Below are 6,621 nucleotides of genomic sequence, written 5' to 3'. Positions count from 1 at the left end.
AATCTTTTCTGACCGGGAAAAAGCAGGCCGGAGTACCTGGAACTGGAGGCGCCCGAAACAGTAGGGCGTAGAGGGAAAGGTGCACCGTATGGTTTTTGGAAGGCAGATTTTGCTGGATTGGTTTATTTACACCATGTCCCATTTGAAGCCCCCCTGATGCACCCCTAGAGTAGAAACTCCATAAAAGCGAACCCATCTAAGAAACTATACCCCTCAAGGTATTCAAAACTGATTTTACAAACTTTATTAACCCTTTAGGTGTTCCTCAACAGTTTATGGCAAATGGAGATTAAATTTCAGAATTTCTATTTTTGGTAACCTTGCCTCACAAAAATGTAATATAGATAAACCAAAAATCATATGTACCCTAAAAATAGTCCCGACAAAACTGCCCCCTTATCCCATAGTTTCCAAAATGGGGTCACTTTTATAGAGTTTCTACTCTAGGGGTGCATCAGGGGGGCTTCAAATGGGACATGGTGTAAATAAACCAATCCAGCAAAATCTGCCTTCCAAAAACCATACGGTGCACCTTTCCCTCTACGCCCTACTGTTTGGCCGTACAGTAGTTTACGGCCACATATGCGGTGTTTCTGCAAACTACAGAATCGGGGCAATAAATATAGCATTTTGTTTACCTGTTAACCCTTGTTTTGTTACTGGAAAAAATGGATTAAAATGGAAAATTTGCCCAAAAATTTAAATTCTGAAATTTCATCTCCATATTCCATTAACTCTTGTGGAACACCTAAAGGGTTAACGATGTTTGTAAAATCAGTTTTGAATACCTTGAGGGGTGTAGTTTCTAGAATGGGGTAATTTTTGGGTGGTTTCTATTATGTAACCCTCACAAAGTGACTTCAGACCTGAGCTGGTCCCTAGAAATTGGGTTTTTGAACATTTCTGAAAAATGTAAAGATTTGTTTCTAAACTTCTAAACCTTGTAACGTCCCCAAAAACTAAAATGTCATTCCCAAAATGATCCAAACATGAAGTAATAACTATTTTTGGAGGTATTACTATGTATTCAGGGCCGTCTTTGCCGCAGGGCAAAAGGGGCAGCTGCCCCGGGCCCAGTTGCTCATGGGGGCCCTGGCCCAACTCGCAACTCTGACTCTGACTCTATGTATCTAATATGCAGCAGCGCAGCATAGCACAGTCTACTCTTCACAGACTAGACAATTTGAACTTACAGCGAAGGCGAAGCACTTCGGCCCCCCGCCCCCGTCACTCACGTGGTAAAAGGGGGTGTGTCTTGTGTGAGTCACCGCATCCTGGTGAAGCGCCACGGCGGAGCAGGCATCAGCAGGGACTAAGTCCCCGCCTCCGGTCCGGAGGCTAAAGGGATTGGGTGGCGGTGGTGAGTGAGTCACAGCCTCACGTGACGTGACCACTTACCAGACAAGAACCAGACCAGTCTCAAGTCACTGACCTGCTGACCTGACCTACCTAATAATAGTACAGTCAGGCAGCCAGCCAGAGTCGACCTGCCACTGCCGCGCCAGGAGGGGAGGACAGGACTGAGGAGGAGGTAAGCAAAAAGCAGTGGCACGCTGTGCATAGGCATATATATATTGAATTTATTTTATATTCGAAGAAACCGGTCAGGTCACCAGATCCGACCATTCATAAATTTGTGGGGATTATTATAGAGAGCCCCAGGCGACAAGGGCAGGGGTTGGGTTCTTCTCTCTGTCTGACTCTGCTGCTGAACTGTGGCCTGGGGCCATCACTTGCCTCATTTACTAATCTTTGCTCAGGGGGGCCCTCATGGTGTGGACTGGACTGGTCATTTTCACTAAGGAATAGTTTAACCATTTATGTGCAAAAGAGAAAATAAGAAGTCAGCTCCAATCAGATATCTGCACATAGACCAAGACTCTGGGTCTATGTGCAGATATCTGATTGGAGCTGACTTAGTGACCTCTTTTTTTCTCTTTTGCACATAAACGGTTAAACTATATTCCTTAGTAAAAATGACCATTCCACACCACACCATGAGGGCCCCCCTGAGCAAAGGCTGACACCAGCCATAGCAACGCCACTGCCTCAATCTGTAAGTCGCTGGAGTGCACGGCAGGCTCGCTTTTCTGAAGGAAGGGGAACTGTGAACTGTCTGAACTCTGAACGGCTGTACAGTCAGTAGTGGCATGTGACACATGTGGCAATAATAATGTGTCTGCTGGCCTGCAGCCTGGTAAAGACCTGTGTCATGTCATGTGTGATGTGCATCCCAATTATGCCATACATACGTGTGCAGATACTGGTCCTGTACTCCTGTGAGGCTGCAAGGCAGGGGTGTGGTGTAGACTACTCCTGAGACTGCATGTGCTTAGGCCTCATGCACACGGCCATTGTTTGGGTCTGCATCCGAGCCGCCGTTTTGGCGGCTCGGATGCGGACCCATTCAATGTGTGTTGTGGTGGAGTGCGTAATTGCATGCTAGGGTGTGTGAAAGCGGGATCCAGGGGGCCCAAGTAAATTCTTGCCCAGGGTCCAATCAATATTAAAGACGGCCCTGTATGTATTATAGAATAACCAATATATACCCCAACCAGGGAATGATTACTTAGAAAAGTAATTTAGCTGGCATAAGCCTATGGCATACTACCGCAATATAAACCTACAAAAAATGCCAGACCGCTTATAATGAATTGATATTTTATTACAAAATCACATATATTTCACAAACATGATTAAAAAGAATATGGTGCAGGAGATGAAAAACGACATCACTGGAGGAAACATACAGCGGATGCAAGTCCATATATCAGTCCATCAATGTAATACATGAAAGAGTAAAGAGCTAATGCAAACAATTCATCTATATCAAAAGAACATCGGACAATTACCCATGCTGTGTCTCCTCCAGGATGGCGCCAACCCCAACGCGCATTTCCAGACGAAGGTACGCTGAAACGCGCGTTTGTTGTTGCAATCCTGGAGGAGACACAGCATGGGTAATTGTCCGATGTCCTTTTGATATAGATGAATTGTTTTCATTAGCACTTTACTCTTTCATGTATTACATTGATGGACTGATATATGGACTTGCGTTTTTTATCTCCTGCACCATATTCTTTTTAATTATGTTTGTGAAATATATGTGATTTTGTAATAAAGTATCAATTCATTATAAGCGGTCTGGCATTTTTTGTAGGTTTATATATGTATTATAGAAGTAAAGAAATTGAAACTTGGAAATTTGCATTGTTTTCCAAAACTTTGGTAAATTTGGTATTTTTTAAAAAATAAAAATGATTTTTTTTACTTCATTTTACCAGTGTCATGAAGTACAATATGTGACAAAAAAACACTTAAAGTGACACTGGTCAGATTTGCAAAAAATGGCCTGGTCCTTAAGGTGAAATATGGCTGTGTCCTAAAGGGGTTAAATCACGTACGCCTTTGATTTTATTATAATAACATCATTTCCAACATCACAGGTCCTGCAGGTTCTAAGAAAGGGACTGCATCAGTTCCCTTCCAGGACCTGTGGTGACATCATCAAAGCTACTTTAGCTTTAGGAAGATAGACGGATCAATTAGCCGTTGTCAATATTTATAATGGCTTAGTAAGAGGTTAAAGGGAACCTGTCACCTGGATTTTGGGTATAGAGCTCAGGACATGGGCTACTAGATGGCCGCTAGAACATCCGCAATACCCAGTCCCCATAGCTCTATGTGCTTTTATTGTGTAATAAAACCGATTTGATACATATTCAAATTAACCTGAGATGAGTCAGAGCTTGAAAATATGACTTCTCTGGTCACACAAGTAAGATATGACTCTTATGTTAATTTGCATAAAAGGCAGGAAGTACAAAAATGCATAATACTTATTGAATTCGTCTGCAAATGAAATTAGAAGTGTAATTTATATGTTTAGGGTAACACAATGAACATTTAGAAACCCTCAGTGAGGATAGCATAGTAGAGGTGACAGTTTCCCTTTAAAGGGATTCTGTCGGGGGGCGTGGCCTAACCGTCATGGTGTGAGGACGCAAGTTGTTTCAGCTCCGACATTATCCTGCAGAATCCTGATTGTCTGTGCGTGTGGCCAAAGAAAAGACACCCCCCAAGTGATCCGCAACTCACGGTTTACCGGTAACCGGAGTTTCAGCTGTGTGCCTGCTGCGGTCATCGCCTGCCGGATCCCCTGGAGTGAGGCCTGGGAAAGGAGCAGTATCCAGCACTGTGGACCCCTCGGTGAGAGCGGGAGAGGTGGGGACGCAAGATCGCCTTACTTACCGGGTCGCCTTACTTACTGGTGGTGGTGGTCGGGTGAGTCCTGGAGTGGCTGGGAGGTGAGACACCTCCGGTTCTCTCTCTGCTGGGCTGCTGGTTTCAGGTCCCCCACTTGTCTGGCGGTGTGAGCGCCATCTTGCCTGTGACGCTGTGTGCAGTTGTCTTCATGCCCCAGGACTGAACCGGGATCCTGGCTCTCCTGTCTGCATACACCTGGCATCTGTATTAAGGGGCGAATGCACCTCAACTGAGTGGGGCCAGTATCCTGACTCCAGGGAAAAAGCCGCCATTGCTGTTCTATTGCCCCTGTGTGGGGGAGATATTTAAAGGGCCAGTACTCCTATTACTGGTGAAGGGGAGATCACCTTATGGGCCGGAAAACAGGCACCTCAGGACCGGCTAATCCACCCAAACTTATGCTGGACAACATGAGTCAGACAGAGCACCGAGAAGTTGCAACCTCCTCTGAGCGTCCAGAAGTAGACTTTGCAAAAATTATGGCGGCCATCACTAACTGCCAAACGGCGCTTACGGTCAAAATTGACCATGTCCAGGCTGATCTTACTCTTCTCAGACATGATATTGATAAAATTAGAGAGAGAACAACGGAAGTGGAAAGAAGAGTGAGTGATGTGGAGGATAGAATACAGCGTGATGACTCTGCAATTAATGCGCTACAGAATCAAGTCAAGACCCTGATGGCAAAGGTGGAGGATGCCGAGAACCGTAACAGACGGAACAACATCCGTATTATGGGTTTACCTGAAAGAGCAGAGGGGCCCTCTCCAGAAGAGTTTGTGGAACGTCTCATAAAACAAATCTTTAATCCTATAAATTTGTCAGGGACTTTTGCAGTTGAACGTGCTCACAGGATTCCCACTCGCCCCCTCCCTCCTGGGGCCCCATCTCGTCCCTTCATCTTTAAAGTCCTAAACTACAGAGACCGTGATGCTATTCTGGCTGCAGCTCGCCGTTTGAAAGACATTCTTTTTGAAAATACCCGGATCTCCTTTTACCCGGACTTTTCTACAGAAGTGCAGAAGCAACGTAGACAGTTCACGGCGGTGAGGAACCGCTTAAGAGAGAAAGGACTTGTCTATGCAATGATGTATCCGGCTCGGCTCAGAGTCCAGGAGGGTGACCAGGTGAAGTTCTTTGCCAACCCTGAAGAGGCATCGGACTGGCTAGACCGCAGAGGCTGAGAGTCATATATCTAATGTTTTGAATGTTTTTCCATGCGTTTCAGATGATAGTTAAATAACGGAGCTGAACGAGTGATGGTTGTAGCAACCTGCTGCATAGGTTCAGTTATTAGGTTTACCTAGAGCAGTAGGGCTGAAGGAAGGGTTGCTGTTCCCCTTTTTCTATTAAAGAGGCAAATGGGGGGAGGGTTTTTAAGCTTGGATAGGTTGGGGTCATCTGGGCAGGGTGGGGGGGGGTTGCCTGATGTTACGGGCGTATTCAGGGGCTCTTGCTCTAATGTTTGGAAGTTGGTATGAATGTGTGAGTGTATGGCTTGGGTGGTGCAGTGACTTCTGGGATTACTATCTCAATAGACCGCCATAATGTCAGTTTGTCGGTTTGTCTCCTGGAATGTCAGGGGTCTCAATGACAAAATTAAACGGTCTCTGGTCTTTAATTTTCTACGAAATCATAATCCTGACATTCTGGTATTGCAGGAGACACATCTTCAGGGGCGAAAGCTCTTAGCGTTGAAGAGGCCCTGGGTTGGTTCAGCATACCACGCGGTATATAATTCTAGAGCCAGAGGTGTGTCGATTCTGGTGGCGAAATCCCTTCCCTTTCAGGTGTATTCTGTGCATACGGATATAATGGGTCGTTTTGTGATTCTCCATGTGGCAATCAGGGGCATCGATTACCTTCTGGTGGGCCTTTATGTCCCCCCCCCTTTTCGTAGGGATATACTGGATGAGGTTATGAGAATGGTAGCATCTATGCCCCCGGCACCTCTGATTGCCTTTGGGGATTACAACGCGACTTTGGATCAGTCACTGGATCGTCTTCGCCCTAGTGATACCCATAATGAGGCGCTAAGCTCCTGGGCTGATGTATTTGATTTAACGGAGGGTTGGAGGTACTTACATCCGGGGTTGCGCCAATATTCCTGCTATTCCGCTTCTCATGTTACGCTTTCACGGATAGACTTAGTTTTTCTTAGCAGAGATCTATTACCCTCCCTGACGGTGGCTGATTACCTCCCCCGAGGTATCTCTGATCATGCTCCATTGTTAGTAGTTCTAAAACAACCTCTAGCGCCGGTGGAGAGGGTATGGAGACTCAATAGTAAATGGCTAGAGGTCCTGCCTGTTGTTTGGAGTGTACAGCAGGGTTTGAAAGACTATTGGGAGTTCA

The sequence above is a fragment of the Bufo bufo genome, chromosome 4 (genome assembly GCF_905171765.1).
Source record: "Bufo bufo chromosome 4, aBufBuf1.1, whole genome shotgun sequence".
Taxonomy (NCBI): domain Eukaryota; kingdom Metazoa; phylum Chordata; class Amphibia; order Anura; family Bufonidae; genus Bufo; species Bufo bufo.
This window is presented reverse-complemented; position numbering follows the sequence as displayed.